At 35.1% G+C, this 22,203-nt stretch overlaps 1 protein-coding gene across 1 annotated transcript in view; it reads left to right on the plus strand.

Moving 5' to 3' along the window:
• The window catches only part of SPOCK1 (SPARC (osteonectin), cwcv and kazal like domains proteoglycan 1), an 809,688-nt gene that overhangs the window by 519,149 nt on the left and 268,336 nt on the right, over positions 1–22,203 (plus strand). The gene's annotated exons all lie outside the window — the stretch shown is intronic.

The raw sequence follows: 22,203 nt of genomic DNA on the forward strand, positions 1-22,203 counted from the left end.
TGGCAAATGGACATGACCCATTATAAATCTGTTTGTCATCTGTCTTTTATGCATGTTGTGGTACACACTTTTTCAGGATTCACTTTTGCAATACCAGAAGCAAAAGAGGCAGCCCGAGTGGTCACTGAATTCCTTATACAAGCATTTGCAATTATGGGTGTGTCACAAGCAATAAAAACAGACAATGGACCTGCATATACTTCAAAATGTTTATTTTGCACACTTTTGTGCACAGTATAAGTTTTACACATCACTGGCATACTTTTTAATCCTCAAGGACAGGCAATAGTAGAGAGGAGAAACAGAGACATTAAGATGCTCCTCCAAAAACAAAAGAAAAGGGTAGCCACAGGTAGCCCTAGAGAACTTCTAAATCTAGCTCTTTATACTATTAACTTCTTGATTTTTGACAAAGATGCACTGGCTCCAATAGACAGGTTTCATAACCCACTGGAAGGACAGTGTCCAGTGTAAGTAGCTCCACTATCTTTAGATAATTGCCAGGTGATGTGGAGAGATCCAGAAAGTGGTGAATGGAAGGGACCAGATAGGTTAACTGCTTGGGGGAGAGGGTTTGCTTGTATCTCTAGAGATGGAGAAGGAATCAGATAGGTGCCAACAAGCTGTTTTCACCTTGTCCAATGGAGAGAGACAGAGTAGATCCTTGAAACGAAAGAGAAGACCCAAGAAACATCAGGTGGTTCTGTTGCTGACTGTGCCTACCACTGAAAGAGCATGGCAGTTATGGTGTTTGACTCATGGACATCAAAAATTGTAGGACTTCAAAACCCTCAGGAATCATTGGATTCTCTGAGACATGATAAGACTGTTGTAGAACTTGAAAACTCTCAAGAATCATTGGGTTTTCTGAGAAATGATAAAATTATTGCAGGACTTTAAAATCTGCGGGAATCATTGGATTCCCTAACACATAAAAAAAAAAAAAAACAACTGTTGCAGGACTTGAAAAAATTGTGGGGATCATTGGAATCCCAAACACATGGAGCAATAGATAATAGATTGGTTTTGGACTATCTACTGGCTGCTGAAGAAGGTGGATGGGTGACTATTGTTTACATATCCTCCTTCTAGGACTTCTGGAAATTTTTTACAAGATCATGCTGATTTATATTGTTAAATCACTACTTGCATGTACAATTCATGTTACACTACACTGAGCCTGCACTGACTATGGGGAGAGTCATCATTAATAGCCTATGCGTTATTGTTTGTGCATACCTGTTTTCTAGTAAGACCCTTCAGTCCAGAAACTCGCTAGCAATCCCCACTTCCCTTTGGTGCTTTTCATCTCCCTTTCTGAGATGTAGGGGGGCATGATCACCTCCTTTTTAAGGTTCTTACCTCCCTGAGAAGTCAGGGATGGCATGACCACCTGTGTTCTAAAATAAAAGATGTTCTAAAAAAGATCTAAAGATGTCCTAAAACAAAACCCTAGCTTATGTCTTTATTGCCTTTCACCTGTTTTTTTTTTTCTTAAGTAGCCTCCTATTTGTTTTCCTTGTTTCCAGTTTCTCCACCATAGAGCTGTCAGAGACAATTGGCAGAGATGTGGTAACAAAGACTTAAGTAGGGTCCCTGTGCTCAAAGGACATCACAATAGAAATGTGTTATAGAAATAACAGACTTTGAAAATGGACATGTATGGGCTTTTCCACAGTCACAAAACAAGATCAGTATACTTGTCATAATTCTAATCCAGATAGTTATGCATTCACAGCAAATCCAGTGCTGCATGCATCCTTCAAACATCAATCTCTATGCAAGTGCCTTCTTCTGCTTTCATCTCTGTGCAAGGGGAAGTTAGGTGAGAAAATGGATATATCAAAGCAAAACTCTCATTACTGGGAGAACCACTTAAATATAGTTCAAAGTATGAACCTTATGGATAGTGGATCTGTCTCTTATAGGATATAGAATTTAGAGCTGTAAAGTATCATAGAGATTATTTAGTCTAACTCTCATTTTACAAATAAGCAAATTATAGGCTTTTCCACATGGTAATTTTTCAGATTCTTGAAGCTAGACATCATATACCCGCTAAGTTTTCTCTTCTCCATGTTAATGATCCTTATATCTTTCAAATAAGTCATTGTGTTGAAACCTCTCATTGTCTTGGCCACATTCTGGCTTGTCACTGTTTTCCCTAATATGTGTCCCTGAGAAGTGACCACAATTATTCATTATACTTCATGACACTTTTTATGACAGAGCTTATTGGAATTTGCCCTTCCATTGCTCTGAATACTTTGCTTTTTATTATATCCTAACACTCCTCATCTGCTCTCAGACCTACAACCAGAAAATACAAAACAAAACAAAACAAACAAACAAACAAAAAAACCACTTCATTTCATATCCTTAGAAAAGCAGTATGTTTATAGTCAACAGAAGATTGACTGGAATCAGAAAAACATGAATTCAAGTTTTCTTTCTGTCATAGAGTTAGTATTCTCTTCCACGCATACAACTTTCTCCCTGGTCTAGGCATTTATCTCTCACATGTACTGATGTAATAATTTGCTTTCTAGTTTCTTCCTCTCTTAATTCTTCAATCTATGTTTCTCACAGCTTCCAAAATAAATATCTTAAATCCTAGGACTGGCTTTGTCTTTTATAAGCTTGAAAACTTTCAGTGGCAACCTCTGCCTTCAGGATAAAATAAAATTCCCATTTTAAGCTTTGTATAATCTGTCTCTAGTCTTTCTTTCTTTCTTTCTTTCTTTCTTTCTTTCTTTCTTTCTTTCTTTCTTTCTTTCTTTCTTTCTTTCTTTCTTTCTTTCTTTCTTTCTTTCTTTCTTTCTTTCTTTCTTTCTTTCTTTCTTTCTTTCTCTTTCATTCTTCCTTCCTTTCTTTCTTCCTTCCTTCCTTCCTTCCTTCCTTCCTTCCTTCCTTCCTTCCTTCCTTCCTTCCTTCCTCTCCCTTCCCTCTTCCTTCCTTCCTTCCTTCCTTCCTCCTTCCTTCCTTCCTTCCTTCTTCCTTCCTTCCTTCCTTCCTTCCTTCCTTCCTTCCTCCTCCTTCCTTCCTTCCTTCCTTCCTTCCTTCCCTTCCTCCTTCCTTCCTTCCTCCTTCCTTCCTTCCTTCCTTCCTTCCTCCTTTCCCTTCCCTTCCTTCCTCTCCTTCCTTCCTTCCTTCTTCTCTTCCTTCTTTCTTTCTTTCTTTCTTTCTTTCTTTCTTTCTTTCTTTCTTTCTTTCTTTCTTTCTTTCTTTCTTTCTTTCTTTCTTTCTTTCTTTCTTTCTTTCTTTCTTTCTTTCTTTCTTTCTTTCTTTCTTATTTATTGCTGGCTTTTATCTACTACATTATAGCTAAAGTAGGCTACTGGCAATTTCCTGAGTTCTACATGTCATATCCCTTCTCTAGTGAGTTGTAGAAGTCATCCTTTATTTATAAAATGGGCTCATCTTTATTTCAGAAAATCCTTCACTTCATTAAAGAATTGATATAGGTGCCACTACTTCGTGGAGACCCCCCTTGAATCCAAAAGCTGTTCATCTTTTTTTCTCCTCAAATTATTATTATTATTATTTGTTACTTTTCTTTATGCATGTTGTGTCATTCAAGTAGAACATAAGCTCTTTGAGGACAAGGCCTATTTTATTTTTTATATCTTTATCATCTAGCACAATATCTTACACTTAGAAGATAAATCAATATTTACTGAATCAAAGACAGAGAAAAACTATTTCTATTTAGTGTGGAATCATTGAATGTAACAGATTAAAGGGATCTTAGAGGTCTTTACTCAAAACTATCATTTACAAATGGAGACGAAGACTCATGAAGTGAAAAGTATTAACTAAGACTACACAGCTATTTATTGTACTCTGCTGAATTCAGCAAAGAAATAAAAAGTTATTCACAATAAAGACTCCTCAATTATTTCTATTTTTTCTTTCTTTTTTTTTCTTTTTTATTTTTTATTCATTTTTCCAAATTATCCCCTCCCTCCCTCCACTCCCTCCCCCCGATGACAGGTAATCCCATACATTTTACATGTGTCACAATATAACCTAGATACAATATATGTGTGTAAATACCATTTTCTTATTGCACATTAAGTATTAGCTTCCGAAGGTAGAAGTAACCTGGGTAGATAGACAGTAGTGCTAACAATTTACATTCACTTCCCAGTGATCCTTCTCTGGGTGTAGTTATTTCTGTCCATCATTGATCAACTGGAAGTGAGTTGGATCTTCTTTATGTTGAAGATATCCACTTCCATCAGAATACCTCTTCATACAGCATTGAAGTGTACAGCGATCTTCTGGTTCTGTTCTTTTCAATCAGCATCAGTTGATGTAAGTCTCTCCAAGCCGCTCTGTATTCCTCCTGCTGGTCATTTCTTACAGAGCAATAATATTCCATAACCTTCATATACCATAATTTACCCAACCATTCTCCAATTGATGGGCATCCATTCAACTTCCAGTTTCTAGCTACAAAAAAAAAGAGCTGCCACAAACATTTTGGCACATACAGGTCCCTTTATGCTCTATAGTATTTCTTTGGGATATAAGCCCAAAAACAGCAATGCTGGGTCAAAGGGTATGCACAGTTTGACAACTTTTTGGGCATAGTTCCAAATTGCTCTCCAGAATGGCTGGATTCTTTCACAACTCCACCAACAATGTATCAGTGTCCCAGTTTTCCAACATTCCCTCCAACATTCATCATTATTTGTTCCTGTCATCTTAGCCAATCTGACAGGTGTGTAGTGGTATTAAGAGTGGTCTTAATTTGCATTTCTCTGATCAGTAGTGATTTGGAACACTCTTTCATATGAGTGGAAATAGTTTCAATTTCATCATCTGAGAATTGTATGTTCTTATATCCATTGATCTTTTATCAATTGGACAATGGTTTGGTTTCCTATAAATCAGGGTGAGTTCTCTATATATTTTGGAAATGAGACCTTTATCGGAACCTTTACTTTTGAAAATATTTTTCCCAATTTGTTACTTCCCTTCTAATCTTGTTTGCATTAGTATTGTTTGTACAGAAACTTTTTAGTTTGATGTAATCAAAATCTTCTATTTTGTGATCAATAATGATAGAGTTCTTCTCTAGTCATAAATTCCTTCCTGCTCCACAGCTCTGAGAGGTAGACTATCCTCTGTTCCTCTAATCTATGATCTCATTCTTTATGCCTAAATCACGGACCCATTTTGATCTTATCTTGGTATATGGTGTTAACTGTGGATCCATATCTAATTTCTGCCATACTAATTTCCAATTTTCCCAACATTTTTTTCTGAATAATGAATTTTTGTCCCTAATGTTGGTATCTTTGGGTTTGTCAAAGATTAGATTGCTATAGATGTACCCTTTTTTGTCCTTTGTATCTAATCTGTTCCACTGATCTACCGGTCTATTTCTTAGCCAATACCAAATGGTTTTGGTGACTGCTGCTATATAATATAGCTTTAGATCAGGTACACTTAGACCACCTTCCTCTGAGTTTTTTTTCATTAGTTCCTTTGCAATTCTCGACCTTTTATTCTTCCATATGAATTTTGTTGTTATTTTTTCTAGGTCATTAAAATAGTTTCTTGGGAGTCTGATTGGTATAGCACTAAATAAATAGATTAGTTTGGGGAGTATTGTCATCTTTATTATATTCGCTCAGCCTATCCAAGAGCACTGAATGTCTTTCCAATTATTTAAATCTGATTTTAATTTTTTGGCAAGTGTTTTGAAATTTTTCTCATATAATTCCTGACTATTCTTTGGTAGATGGATTCCCAAATACTTTATACTCTCAACATTTGTTTGGAATGGAATTTCTCTTTGTATCTTTTGCTGTTGCATTTTGATGGTGATATATAAAAATGCTGAGGATTTATGTGGATTTATTTTATATCCTGCCACTTTGCTAAAATTCTGAATTATTTCTAATAGCTTTTTAGCAGAGTCTTTGGGGTTCTCTAAGTATACCATCATATAATCTGCAAAGAGTGATAGTTTGATTTCCTCATTTCTTAATCTAATTCCTTGAATCTCTTTCAAGGCTCTTATTGCCCAGGCTAGCATTTCTAGTACTATATTGAATAGTAATGGTGATAGTGGGCAACCTTGTTTCCCTCCTGATCTTACTGGCAAAGGTTGCAGTTTATTTCTATTGCATATTATGCTTACTGACGGTCTTAAATATATGCTCCTGATTATTCTAAGGAATAATCTATTATTCCTAAACTCTCAAGAGTTTTTAGTAGGAATGGATGTTGGATTTTGTCAAATGCTTTTTCTGCAACTATTGAGATGATCATATGATTTTTATTAATTTGATTATTAATATGGTCAATTATACTAATAGTTTTCCTAATATTAAACCAGCCCTGCATTCCTGGAATAAATCCTACTTGATCATAGTGTATTATCCTGGGGATGATTTTCTGAAGTCTTTTTGCTAATATCTTATTTAAGATTTTACCATCAATATATATTAAGGAAATTGGTCTATAATTTTCTTTCTCAGTTTTCGATCGACCTGGTTTAGGTTTCAGTACCATGTCTGTGTCATAAAACAGGTTTGGTAGGACTCCTTCATCCCCTATTTTTTCAAATAGTTTATATAGCACTGGGGCTAATTGTTCTTTAAATGTTTGGTAGAACTCACATGTAAATCCATCTGTTCCTGGGGATTTTTTCCTGGGGAGTTGATTAATAGCTTGTTCTATTTCTTTTTCTGAAATGGGACTTTTTAAGCAATTCATTTCCTCCTCTGTCAATCTAGAGAGCTTATTTTTGGAGGAAGTCATCCATTTCCCTTAAGTTATCAAATTTATTGGCATAAAGTTGGGCAAAGCAACTCCTTATTATTTCTCTAATTTCCTCTTCATTTGTGGAAAGATCCCCCTTTTCATTTGTAAGACTAACAATTTGATTTTTCTCTTTCCTTTTTCTGATCAGATTTACCAAAGATTTATCTATTTTATTGGCTTTTTCATAAAACCAACTCTTGGTTTTATTTATTAATTCAATAGTTTTTTTTTTTTTTTTTTACTTTCAATATTATTGATTTCTCCTTTTAATTTTTGTAGGTTGGGGGTTTTTAATTTGGTGTTTTTCTAGCCTTTTAAGTTGCAAGCCCAATTCGATAATCTTCTCTTTCTCTATTTTCTTCAAATAAGCCTCTAAGGGTATTAAATTTCCCCTCATTACTGATTTAGCTGCATCCCAAAGATTTTGGTATGATGTCTCATCATTGCCATTATCTTGGGTGAAATTGTTATTTGTTTCTATAATTTGCTCTTTCACCCAGTCATTCTTTAAGATGAGATTATTCAGTTTCCAATTACTTTTTGGTCTATTTACCCCTAACTTTTTACTGAATGTAGCTTTTATTGCATTGTGATCTGAGAAGAAGGCATTTATTATTTCTGCCTTCCTACATTTAATTTTGAGATCCTTATGTCCTAATATATGGTCAATTTTTGTATAGGATCCATGAACTGCTGAGAAGAAAGTATATTCCTTTCTATTGCCATTCAGTTTTCTCCAAAGGTCTATCATACCTAGTTTTTCTAATGTTCTATTTACTTTTTAAATTCCTTTCTCATTTGTTTTGTGGTTTGATTTGTCTAAATCTGAGAGTGCAAGGTTGAGATCTCTAACTATTATAGTTTTACTGTCTATTTCTTCTTGCAACTCTCTTAACTTTTCCTTTAGAAAGTTAGATGCTATAACACTTGGTCCATATATGTTTAGTATCGATATGGCTTCATTATTTATGCTACCTTTTAGCAGGATATAGTTTCCTTCCTTATCTCTTTTAACTAGATCAATTTCTGCTTTTGCTTGATCTGAGATAAGGATAGCTACCCCTGCTTTTTTGCTTTACCTGAAGCATAATAGATTCTGCTCCAACCTTTTACCTTTACTCTGTATATATCTCCCTGCTTTAAGTGTGTTTCCTGTAAACAACATATTGTAGGGTTCTGATTTTTGATCCAGTCTGCTATCCGTCTCTCTTTGATGGGAGCGTTCATCCCATTCACATTTACAGTTAAAATTACTAATTCTGTATTTCCTGCCATCATATTATCCCCAGATTATGCTTTTTCCCTTGACCCCCCCTGAACCCCTTCCCCAATATTTAATTTATAGACCCCACTTGTGATACACAGGCCTCCCTTTTTTTTTTAGTATCCCTCCCCCCTCCCTCCACGACCCTTCCCTTATTCTCCTTTTCCTTTTCCCTTTTCCTCTCCCCCCTTTTAATGAGGTGATAGAGAATTCTCTGAAAAACAAATATGACAATTATTTACTCTTTGAGCCTCTTCTGATGAGAGTAAGATTTACACAATGATTCTCCCCCTCTCTAAATTCCCTCAGATATGGTGTATTTACTATGCCTCTTCCTGGGATGTAGTTTCCCCCTTTTTATCACTCCCTTCCCTTTTTCTGAAACTACCCCCTTCCCTCTACTACACCCCCTCTTTTTTTTCTTTTATATCAGTAAAATCAAATTATCCATGCGTACTTTCTATATACCCACAACAGAGATATTGTTCTCAAGGATTCTGTGTACCTTTTTCTGTTTCTCTTCAGTCTTGTGGATGTAGATCAAATTTTTTGTTTAAGTCTGTTTTTTTTCTTAGAAACATATGAAATTCCTCTATTTCATTGAATGACCAACTTCTTCCATGGAAAAAGATGCTAAACTTAGCTGGGTAGTTTATTCTTGGTTGCAATCCTTGATCTTTTGCCTTTCGGAATATCAGGATCCAGGCCTTTCTATCTTTTAATGTGGAGGCAGCCAGATCTTGTGTGACCTTATTGTGGCACCTTGGTATTTAAATTGTTTTTTTCTAGCTGCTTGCAGGATTTTCTCCTTTGTGTGGTAATTCTGCAGCTTAGCCACAATATTCCGTGTTGTTCTTTTTTTAGGGTCTATTTCAGAAGGAGTTCGATGAATTCTTTCAACATCTACTTTCCCCTCTCTTTCTATTATCTATGGACAGTTCTCTTTGATAATTTCCTGTAAAATAGATTCTAGGCTCTTTTTTTGGTCACAGTTTTCGGGAAGTCCAATGATCCTCAGATTATCTCTTCTAGATCTATTTTCCAGGTCTATACATTTTCCCAATAAGTATTTGACGTTATTCTCCAGCTTTTCATTTTTTTTTTTGTTTTGTTTGACTGATTCTTGGGTTCTCAATGAATCATTCATTTCTATTTGTTCCATCCTGAATTTTAAGGAGTTATTTTCTTCATTCACAGTTTTTAGTTCTTTTTGTAAATGCCCAATTTCGTTTTTAAATGAGTCATTTTGCTCTATTGATTTTTTTTCCATTTCCCTAATTTTTTTTTTGAGAATTATTGTCTTTTTCCAATTCAGAAATCCTATTTTCTTGAGACTTTTTATCTTCTCCACTTCAGAAATCCTAGTTTCTTGAGACTTTTTTATCTTATCCAATTCAGAAATCCTACTTTCCCGTGATTTTTTTTACCTTTTCTAATTCACAAATTTTGTTTCCCTGCATCTCCTGTGAATTCTTTATTTTTTCCAACTTAAATTGCAGAACGTTGTTATTCTCTATCATAGCTTCTCTTTCCTTTCCCCATTTTTCTTCAAATTCTCTTAACTGTTTAATAGTCTCTTCAAGGAGAGAGTTATGTGATGGGGGGCAGGAATCGTTCCCCTTTAGGTTGTTATCTGCTGACTCTCTGCTGTTAACTTCCTTGGGGTTGGATACCCGCTCTTTCTCTGTGTAGAAAGAATCTATAGGTTTTTATTGGCTTTTTACTCATCCTTAAAAAATCTTTTGGAGTCTTTCCCTGGGGTAGGAAATTATTTATTTATTTCTTTACCAGCTTCCTCCCAGACTGGATGCATGCAGCGGCCCCTGTGCCTGAGCTAAGAGAGAGCTCTGGGAGAGAGTTCCCCACCCCCTCCCTGGAAGTGCCTCAGAGGTGATCAGCAGTGGTGTGCTTTTGAGCGACTTCCCTGAGGTTTGAGACTGAACAGTAAAGGCGACACAAAGCCTAGCCTATGCGTCCCGGTGGGGCGTGGATGTCAGCAGCAGGAGACGTGAAAGCCCCTGTGCTCAAACTGGAAGTGTCTGCTAGAAACCGCGGTCCCTAGTTCAAAGGTTCCGTCTCTCTGGGACTTCCGGGACTGATTTATCCAGCCTCCAGCTGAGCCAGGCACTATGAGTTACCACCTTGCCCACTTTTCAATCTCTTAACTACCCCCAGGTGAAAGCCTGGATTGCCTATTTTGGCCACACCCACAGTGTCGAGATCTGCTGAGTCACCCCCAGGATCCGGGAAGATCCAATCTGGTTTTAAATTTTAAAGTTGCTTAGATTTCTCTTCTGAACTGCTGTATTATAAGCAGAGAAGAGTTAACAGCTTGTGCCAGATTCCTCTATATCAGTGGCTTCTCTGATACCAGAGCCCTTCCCAGCGCAATCGGCACAGTGTGCCACTACCCCACCATCTGTGCTGGCCTTTCTTCTTCCTCCCCTGGGAACTGACCTTTACTGTTGAAACTCCAGATTCTCTTCAGCTGGTAAGTCGTGCTTCCAGTCCTTGTGGATTCTATCAGTCCAGCGCTATTTCTGAGGCTGATTATATCTAATTGGTTGTGAGGGAAGAAAGGAGCTTACACAGTTGCGTATATCTTCTCTGCCATCTTGGCTTCGCCCCCCCAAAGATCTATCATATCAAACTTTTCTAGTATTCTATTTACCTCTTTGACTTCTTTCTTATTTATTTTGTGGTTTGATTTATCTAATTCTGAGAGTGCAAGGTTGAGATCTCCCACTATTATAGTTTTGCTGTCTATTTCTGCTTGCAGCTCTCTTAATTTCTCTTTTAAGAATTTAGATGCTTCTCATTTTTTTGTTTTGTTTGACTGATTCTTGGGTTCTCTGTGAATCATTCATTTCTATTTGTTCTATCCTGACTTTTAAGGAGTTATTTTCTTCTTTCACAGTTTTTAGTTCTTTTTGTAAATGCCCAATTTCGTTTTTAAATGAATTATTTTGCTCTATTGAATTTTTTTCCATTTCCCTAATTTTTTTTTGAGAATTATTTTCTTTTTCCAATTCAGAAATTCTATTTTCTTGAGACTTTTTTATCTTTTCCAATTCAGAAATCCTACTTTCCTGTGTTTTTTAACCTTTTCTAATTCATAAATTTTGTTTCCCTGCATCTCCTGTGAATTCTTTATTTTTTCCAACTCCAATTTCAGGACGTTGTTATTCTCTATCACAGCTTCCCTTTCCTTTCCCCATTTTTCTTCAAACTCCCTTAATTTTTTAAGAGTCTAGGAGAGAGTTATGTGATGGGGGGCAGGACTCATTCCCCTTTAGGTTGTTATCTGCTGTCTCTGTGCTGTTAACTTCCTTGGGATTGGATACAAACCCAAAGACACCAACATTAGGGATAAAAATTCATTATTCGGAAAAAACTGTTGGGAAAACTGGAAATTAGAATGGCAGAAATTAGATATGGATCCACACTTAACACCGTATACCAAGATAAGATCAAAATGGATCTATGATTTAGGCATAAAGAGGGAGATAATAAATAGATTAGAGGAACAGAGAATAATCTACCTCTCAGACTTGTGGAGGAGGAAGGAATTTATGACCAGAGGAGAACTAGAGATCATTATTGATCACAACATAGAAGATTTTGATTACATCAAACTAAAAAGTTTCTGTACAAACAATACTAATGCAAAAAAGATTAGAGGGGAAGTAACAAATTGGGAAAATATTTTTAAAAACAAAGGTTCTGACAAAGGTCTCATTTCCAAAATATATAGAGAACTGACCCTAATTTATAAGAAACCGAACCATTCTCCAATTGATAAATGGTCAAAGGATATGAACAAACAATTCTCAGAGGAAGAAATTGAAACTATATCCACTCACATGAAAGAGTGTTCCAAATCACTATTGATCAGAGAAATGCAAATTAAGACAAGTCTGAGAAACCACTACACACCTGTCAGATTGGCTAAGATGACAGGAACAAATAATGATGAATGTTGGAGGGGATGTGGGGAAACTGGGACACTAATACATTGCTGGTGGAGTTGCGAAAGAATCTGGAGAGCAATCTGGAATTATGCCCAAAAAGTTATCAAACTGTGCATACCCTTTGACCCAGCAGCGCTACTACTGGGCTTATATCCCAAAGAAATACTAAAGAGCAGAAAGAGAAATATATGTACCAAAATGTTTGTGGCTGCTCTTTTTGTAGTAGCTAGAAACTGGAAGATGAATGGATGTCCATCAGTTGGAGAATAGTTGGGTAAGTATGGTTTATGAAGGTTATGGAATATTATTGCTCTGTAAGAAATGACCAGCAGGAGGAATACAGAGAGGCCTGGAGAGACTTAAATCAACTGATGCTGAGTGAAATGAGCAGAACCAGAAGATCACTGTACACTTCAACAACAATACTGTATGAGGATGTATTCTGATGGAAGTGGAAATCTTCAACATAAAGAAGATCCAACTCACTTCCAGTTGATCAATGATGGACAGAGGTAGTTACACCCAGAGAAGAAACACTGGGAAGGGAATGTAAATTGTTAGCACTAATATTTGTCTGCCCAGGTTGCATGTACCTTCAGAAACTAATGTTAATTGTGCAACAAGAAAATGATATTCACACACATGTATTGTATCTAGACTATATTGTAACACATTTAAAATGTATGGGATTGCCTATCATCGGGGGGAGGGAATAGAGAGGCGGGGGATAATTTGGAAAAATGAATACAAGGGATAATATTATAAAAAAATATATATATATAATAAAAAATTATTAAGTTAAAAAAAAAGAATTTAGATGCTGCACCACTTGGTGCATATATATATTTTTATTTATTTTTAAAATAATTTTTATTACATATTTTTTATAATATTATCCCTTGTATTCATTTTTCCAAATTATCCCCCCCCTCCTTCTACTCCCTCCACCTGATGACAGGCAATCCCATACATTTTACTTGTGTTACAATATAACCTTGATACAATACATGTGTGTAAATACGATTTTCTTGTTGCACATTAAGCATTAGATTCCGAAGGTACATGTAACCTGGGCAGACAGATATTAGTGCTAACAATTTACATTCATTTCCCAGTGTTTCTTCTCTGGGTGTAGCTACCTCTGTCCATCATTGATCAACTGGAAGTGAGTTGGCTCTTCTTTATGTTGAAGATTTCCACTTCCATCAGAATACATCCTCATACATTATTGTTGTTGAAGTGTTCAGTGATCTTCTGGTTCTGCTCATTTCACTCAGCATCAGTTGATTTAAGTCTCTCCAAGCCTCTCTGTATTCCTCCTGCTGGTCATTTCTTACAGAGCAATAATATTCCATAACCTTCATATACCATAATTTACCCAACCATTCTCCAACTGATGGACATCCATTCATCTTCCAGTTTCTAGCTACAACAAAAAGAGCTGCCACAAACATTTTGGCACATATATGTCTCTTTCCGCTCTTTAGAATTTCTTTGGGATATAAGCCCAGTAGTAGCACTGCTGGGTCAAAGGGTATGCACAAAAAGGTATGCACAGATGATCATATGGTTCTTATTAATTTGATTATTAATATGGTCAATTATATTAATAGTTTTCCTAATATTAAACCAGCCCTGCATTCCTGGAATAAATCCTACTTGATCATAGTGTATTATCCTGGAGATGATTTTCTGAAGTCTTTTTGCTAATCTCTTATTTAAGATTTTAGCATCAATATTCTTTAAGGAAATTGGTCTATAATTTTCTTTTTTTTTTGTTTTGTTTTGTTTTTTTTTTGTGTGTGTGTGAATATCATTTTCTTGTTACACAATAAACATTAGAATCCGAAGGTACATGCAACCTGGGCAGACAGATATTAGTGCTAACAATTTACATTCACTTCCCAGTGTTTCTTCTCTGGGTGTAGCTACCTCTGTCCATCATTGATCAACTGGAAGTGAGTTGGATCTTCTTTATGTTGAAGATTTCCACTTCCATCAGAATACATCCTCATACAGTATTGTTGTTGAAGTGTACAGTGATCTTCTGGTTCTGCTCATTTCACTCAGCATAAGTCTCTCCAGGCCTCTCTGTATTCCTCCTGCTGGTCATTTCTTACAGAGCAATAATATTCCATAACCTTCATATACCACAATCTACCCAACCATTCTCCAACTGATGGACATCCATTCATCTTCCAGTTTCTAGCCACGACAAAAAGAGCTGCCACAAACATTTTGGCACATATATGTCCTCTTTCCGCTCTTTAGTATTTCTTTGGGATATAATCCCAGTAGTAGCGCTGCTGGGTCAAAGGGTATGCACAGTTTGATAACTTTTTGGGCATAATTCCAAATTGCTCTCCAGAATGGCTGGATTCTTTTGCAACTCCACCAGCAATGTATTAGTGTCCCAATTTCCCCACATCCCCTCCAACATTTATCATTATTTGTTCCTGTCATCTTAGCCAATCTGACAGGTGTGTAGTGGTATCTCAGGAGTGGGTCTTGAATTTGCAGTGGTCGCTGATCAGTAGTGATTTGGAACACTCTTTCATGTGAGTGGATATAGTTTCAATTTCTTCCTCTGAGAATTGTCTGTTCATATCCTTTGACAATTTATCAATTGGTGAATGGTTCAGGGTTCTTTAAATTATGGTGCAATTCTCTATATATTTTGGAAATGAGACCTTTGTCAGAACCTTTGTTTTTTTTTTTTTTTTTTTTTTTTTATTATTATTATTTTTTTTTATTGTCCTGAAGTATACATTCTTTTATTTAAATAATAGCTTTTTATTTTCAAAGCATGTGCAAAGATAGTTTCTTTTTTTTTTTTTTTTTTTTTTAATTTTTTTTATTATATATATATATATATATTTTATAATATTATCCCTTGTATTCATTTTTCCAAATTACCCCCCCTCCCTTATTCCCCTCCCCCCGACGACAGGCAATACCATACATTTTACATGTGTTACAATATAGTCTAAGTACAATACATGTGTGTGAATAATCATTTTCTTGTTGCACAATAAACATTAGAATCCGAAGGTACATGCAACCTGGGCAGACAGATATTAGTGCTAACAATTTACATTCCCCTCCCAGTGTTTCTTCTCTGGGTGTATCTACCTCTGTCCATCATTGATCAACTGGAAGTGAGTTGGATCTTCTTTATGTTGAAGATTTCCACTTCCATCAGAATACATCCTCATACAGTATCGTTGTTGAAGTATACAGTGATCTTCTGGTTCTGCTCATTTCACTCAGCATCAGTTGATTTAAGTCTCTCCAACCCTCTCTGTATTCCTCCTGCTGGTCATTTCTTACTGAGCAATAATATTCCATAACTTTCATATACCACAATTTACCCAACCATTCTCCAACTGAAGGACATCCATTCATCTTCCAGTTTCTAGCTACAACAAAAAGAGCTGCCACAAACATTTTGGCACATATATGTCTCTTTCCGCTCTTTAGTATTTCTTTGGGATATAATCCCAGTAGTAGCGCTGCTGGGTCAAAGGGTATGCACAGTTTGATAACTTTTTGGGCATAATTCCAGATTGCTCTCCAGAATGGCTGGATTCTTTCACAACTCCACCAGCAATGTATTAGTGTCCCAATTTCCCCACATCCCCTCCAACATTTGTCATTATTTGTTCCTGTCATCTTAGCCAATCTGACAGGTGTGTAGTGGTATCTCAGAGTGGTCTTAATTTGCATTTCTCTGATCAGTAGTGATTTGGAACACTCTTTCATGTGAGTGGATATAGTTTCAATTTCTTCCTCTGAGAATTGTCTGTTCATATCCTTTGACCATCAATTGGAGAATGGTTTGGTTTCTTATAAATTATGGTCAGTTCTCTATATATTTTGGAAATGAGACCTTTGTCAGAACCTTTGTTTTTAAAAATATTTTCCCAATTTGTTACTTCCCTTCTAATCTTGTTTGCATTAGTATTATTTGTACAGAAACTTTTTAGTTTGATGTAATCAAAATCTTCTATTTTGTGATCAATAATGATCTCTAGTTCTCCTCTGGTCATAAATTCCTTCCTCCTCCACAAGTCTGAGAGGTAGATTATCCTCTGTTCCTCTAATCTATTTATTATCTCCCTCTTTATGCCTAAATCATAGATCCATTTTGATCTTATCTTGGTATATGGTGTTAAGTGTGGATCCATGTCTAATTTCTGCCATACTAATTTCCAGTTTTCCCAACAGTTTTTTCCGAATAATGAATTTTTATCCCTAATGTTGGAATCTTTGGGTTTGTCAAAGATTAGATTGCTATATATGTACCCCTTTTTGTCCTTTGTATCTAATCTGTTCCACTGATCTACCGGTCTATTTCTTAGCCAATACCAAATGGTTTTGGTGACTGCTGCTATATAATATAGCTTTAGATCAGGTACACTTAGACCACCTTCCTCTGAGTGTTTTTTCATTAATTCCCTTGCAATTCTCGACCTTTTATTCTTCCATATGAATTTTGTTGTTATTTTTTCTAGGTCAATGAAATAGTTTCTTGGGAGTCTGATTGGTATAGCACTAAATAAATAGACTAGTTTGGGGAGTATTGTCATCTTTATTATATTCGCTCGGCCTATCCAAGAGCACTGAATGTCTTTCCAATTATTTAAATCTGATTTTATTTTTGTGGCAAGTGTTTTGTAATTTTTCTCATATAATTCCTGACTTTTCTTTGGTAGATGGATTCCCAAATATTTTATACTCTCAACATTTGTTTGGAATGGAATTTCTCTTTGTATCTCTTGCTGTTGCATTTTGTTAGTGATATATAAAAATGCCGAGGATTTATGTGGGTTTATTTTGTATCCTGCCACTTTGCTGAAATTCTGAATTATTTCTAATAGCTTTTTAGCAGAGTCTTTGGGGTTCTCTAAGTATACCATCATGTCATCTGCAAAAAGTGATAGTTTAATTTCCTCATTTCCTACTCTAATTCCTTGAATCTCTTTCTCGGCTCTTATTGCCGAGGCTAGCGTTTCTAGTACTATATTGAATAGTAATGGTGATAGTGGGCAACTTTGTTTCACTCCTGATCTTACTGGGAAAGGTTGCAGTTTATTTCTATTGCATGTTATGCTTACTGAAGGTCTTAAATATATGCTCCTGATTATTCTAAGGAATAGTCCATTTATTCCTATACTCTCAAGAGTTTTTAGTAGGAATGGATGTTGGATTTTGTCAAATGCTTTTTCTGCATCTATTGAGATGATCATATGGTTCTTATTAATTTGATTATTAATATGATCAATTATATTAATAGTTTTCCTAATATTAAACCAGCCCTGCATTCCTGGAATAAATCCTACTTGATCATAGTGTATTATCTTGGAGATGATTTTCTGAAATCTTTTTGCTAATATCTTATTTAAGATTTTAGCATCAATATTCATTAAGGAGATTGGTCTATAATTTTCTTTCTCAGTTTTTGATCGACCTGGTTTAGGTATCAGTACCATGTCTGTGTCATAAAACAGGTTTGGTAGGACTCCTTCGTCCCCTATTTTTTTCAAATAATTTATATAACATTGGGGCTAATTGTTCTTTAAATATTTGGTAGAATTCACATGTGAATCCATCTGTTCCTGGGGATTTTTTCCTGGGGAGTTGATTAATAGCTTGTTCTATTTCTTTTTCTGAAATGGGACTATTTAAGCAATTTATTTCCTCCTCTGTTAATCTAGGGAGCCTATATTTTTGGAGGAAGTCATCCATTTCCCTTAAGTTATCAAATTTATTGGCATAAAGTTGGGCAAAGTAACTCCTTATTATTTCTCTAATTTCTTCTTCATTGGTGGAAAGATCCCCCTTTTCATTTGTAAGACTAACAATTTGATTTTCCTCTTTCTTTTTTCTGATCAGATTTACCAACGTTTTATCTATTTTATTGGCTTTTTCATAAAACCAACTCTTGGTTTTATTTATTAATTCAATAATTTTTTTACTTTCAATATTATTGATTAATCCTTTTAATTTTTGTATTTCAATTTTAATTTTTGGTTGGGGGTTTATAATTTGGTCTTTTTCTAGCCTTTTAAGTTGCAAGCCCAATTCGTTAATCTTCTCTTTCTCTATTTTCTTCAAATAAGCCTCTAAAGATATAAAATTTCCCTGTATTACCGCTTTAGCTGCTTCCCACAGATTTTGGTATGATGTCTCATCATTGTCATTATCTTGGGTGAAATTATTAATTGTTTCTATAATTGTCTCTTTCACCCAGTCATTCTTTAAAATGAGATTTTCAGTTTCCAATTACTTTTTGGTCTATTTATCCAATTCCAATTGATTAATGATGGACAGACCCAGCTACATCCAGAAAAGGAACACTGGGAAATGAGTGTAAACTGTTATTTTTACCTTCTGAATCCAATTCTTCCTGTGCAACAAAAAATTCAGTTCTACACACATATATTGTATCTAGAATATACTGTAATATATTTAACCTTTTACTGAACGTAGCTTTTATTGCATTGTGGTCTGAGAAGAAGGCATTTATTATTTCTGCCTTTCTACATTTAATTTTGAGATCTTTATGTCCTAATATATGGTAAATTTTTGTATAGGATCCATGAACTGCTGAGAAGAAAGTATATTCCTTTCCATTGCCATTCAGTTTTCTTCAAAGGTCTATCATCCCTAGTTTTTCTAATGTTCTATTTAGTTTTTTAATTTCTTTCTTGTTTTTTTTGTGGTTTGATTTGTCTAAATCTGATAGTGCAAGGTGGAGATCTCCCACTATTATAGTTTTACTGTGTATTTCTTCTTGCAACTCTCTTAACTTTTCCTTTAGAAAGTTAGATGCTATACCACTTGGTGCATATATGTTTAGTATCGATATGGCCTCATTATTTTTGTTTGTTTGTTTGTTTGTTTTTAATTTTTATTTTATTTTATAATTATAACATTTTTTGACAGTACATATGCATGGGTAATTTTTTACAACATTATCCCTTGCACTTATTTCTATTCAGATTTTTTCCCTTCCTGCCCCAACCCCCTCTCCCAGATGGCAAGCAGTCTTATATATGTTAAACATATTACAGTATGTTCTAGATACAATATATGTGTGTAGAACTGAATTTTTTGTTGCACAGGAAGAATTGGATTCAGAAGGTAAAAATAACAGTTTACATTCATTTCCCAGTGTTCCTTTTCTGGATGTAGCTGGTTCTGTCCATCATTAATCAATTGGAATTGGATTAGCTCTTCTCTATGTTGAAGAACTCCACTTCCATCAGCATACATCCTCATACAGTATCATTGTTGAAGTGTATAATGATCTTCTGGTTCTGCTCGTTTCACTCAGGATCAGTTGATGTAAGTCTCTCCAAGCCTCTCTGTATTTCTCCTGTTGGTCATTTCTTATAGAACAATAATATTCCATAACATTCTTATACCATAGTTTACCCAACCATTCTCCAATTGATGGACATCCATTCATCTTCCAGCTTCTAGCCACTATGAAAAGGGCTGCCACAAACATTTTGGCACATACAGGTCCCTTTCCCTTCTTTAGTAGTTCCTTGGGGTATAAGCCTAGTAGTAGTATGGCTGGGTCAAAGGGTATGTATATTTTGATAACTTTTTGGGCATAATTCCAGATTGCTCTCCAGAATGGTTGGATTCTTTCACAATTCCACCAACAATGCATCAGTGTCCCAGTTTTCCCACAGCCCCTCCAACATTCATCGTTATTTGTTCCTGTTATCTTACCCAATCTGACAGGTGTGTAATGATATCTCAGAGTTGCCTTAATTTGCATTTCTCTGATCAATTGTGATTTGGAACACTCTTTCATATGAGTGGAAATAGTTTTAATTTCATCATCTGAAAATTGTCTGTTCATATCCTTTGACCATTTATCATTTGGAGAATGGCTTGATTTCTTATAAATTAAAGTCAATTCTCTGTATGTTTTGGAGATGAGGCCTTTATCAGAACCTTTAACTGTAAAAAATTTTTCCCAATTTGTTACTTCCCTTCTAATCTTGTTTGCATTAGTTTTGTTTGTGCAGAAACTTTTTAATTTGGTGTAATCAAAATGTTCTATTTTGTGATCAATAATGGTCTCTAGTTCTCCCTTGGACACAAACTCCTTCCTCCTCCACAAGTCTGAGAGGTAAACCATCCCATGTTCCTCCAATTTATTTATGATTTCGTTCTTTATGCCTAAATCTTGGACCTATTTTGATCTAATCTTAGTATGTGGTGTTAAATGTGGGTCCATGCCTAGTTTCTGCCTTACTAATTTCCAGTTTTCCCAGCAGTTTTTGTCAAATAATGAATTCTTATCCCAAAATTTGGGATCTTTGGGTTTGTCAAAGATTAGTTTGCTATTTTTATTCACTATCTTGCCCTGTGAACCTAACCTATGCCACTGATCAAGTAGTCTATTTCTTAGCCAATACCAAATGGTTTTGGTGACTGTTGCTTTATAATATAGCTTTAAATCAGGTACACTTAGACCACCTTCCTCTGACTTTTTTTTTATTAGTTCCCTTGCAATTCTCGACCTTTTATTCTTCCATATGAATTTTGTTGTTATTTTTTCTAGGTCATTAAAATAGTTTCTTGGGAGTCTGATTGGTATAGCACTAAATAAATAGATTAGTTTGGGGAGTATTGTCATCTTTATTATATTCGCTCGGCCTATCCAAGAACACTGAATGTCTTTCCAATTATTTAAATATGACTTTATTTTTGTGGCAAGTGTTTTGTAATTTTGCTCATAAAATTCCTGACTCTCCTTTGGTAGATATATTCCCAAATATTTTATACTATCGACTTATTTTGAATGGAATTTCTCTTTGTATCTCTTGCTGTTGGATTGTGTTGGTAATGTATAAAAATCCTGAGGATTTATGTGGATTTATTTTGTATCCTGCGACTTTGCTAAAATTCTGAATTATTTCTAATAGCTTTTTAGCAGAGTCTTTGGGGTTCTCTAAGTATACCATCATGTCATCTGCGAAAAGTGACAATTTGATTTCTTCATTTCCTACTCTACTTCCTTGAATCTCTTTCTCGGCTCTTATTGCCAAGGCTAGAGTTTCTAGTACTATATTGAATAGTAATGGTGATAGTGGGTAACCTTGTTTCACTCCTGATCTTACAGGGAAAGGTTCTAGTTTATGACCATTACATATGATGTTTACTGAAGGTTTTAAATATATGCTCCTTATTACTTTAGTAAGAATGGATGTTGGATTTTGTCAAATGCTTTTTCTGCATCTATTGAGATGATCATATGGTTTTTATTAATTTGATTATTAATTTGGTCAATTATACTAATAGTTTTCCTAATATTACACCAGGCCTGCATTCCTGGTATAAATCCCACTTGGTCATAGTGTATTATCCTGGGGATGATTTTCTGAAGTCTATTTGCTAATATCTTATTTAAGATTTTAGCATCAATATTCATTAAGAAATTTGGTCTATAGTTTTTTTTCTCAGTTTTCAATCTACCTGGTTTAAGTATCAGTACCATATCTGTGTCATAGAAGGAATTTGGTAGGACTCCTTCAATCCCTATTTTTTCAAATAGTTTACATAGCATTGGAGTTAGTTGTTCTTTAAATGTTTGGTAGAATTCACCTGTAAATCCATCTGGTCCTGGGGACTTTTTCTTAGGAAGTTGGTTAATAGCTTGGTCTATTTCTTTTTCTGAGATGGGACTATTTAGACTACTTAGTTCTTCCTCTGTTAATCTGGGCAAGCTCTATTTTTGAAGGTATTCTTCCATTTCATTTAAGTTATCGAATTTATTGGCATAAAGTTGAGCAAAGTAGCTTCTAACTATTGTTCTAATTTCCTCTTCATTAGTGGTGAGTTCACCCTTTTCATTTTTCTAAAAAGGTAAAAAGAAATCTTGAGAACTATACTTCTGTCAAAAAAAATATGTAAAGAACATATGTACAATTTGTCTTAGAAACTAGAGGTGGAAATGAGATTATATCATAAAAAAGTGTAAAGTGGTGGTAGTACATCTCTTGAAGAGGCAAAGATAATCTATTGTATCTGAGAGAAATAAAGGAGGGAGATGAACATAGCGTGTATCAATAGACATATTCGATTTATGGTGAACTTCTTCCACTTCATTGAAAAGTGAAAGGGGAGGAGTAAGCTAAGGGGAAGGGAATACAGTAATTTCGA

This window comes from Sminthopsis crassicaudata, chromosome 2 (assembly GCF_048593235.1).
Source record: "Sminthopsis crassicaudata isolate SCR6 chromosome 2, ASM4859323v1, whole genome shotgun sequence".
In the NCBI taxonomy this organism is placed as follows: domain Eukaryota; kingdom Metazoa; phylum Chordata; class Mammalia; order Dasyuromorphia; family Dasyuridae; genus Sminthopsis; species Sminthopsis crassicaudata.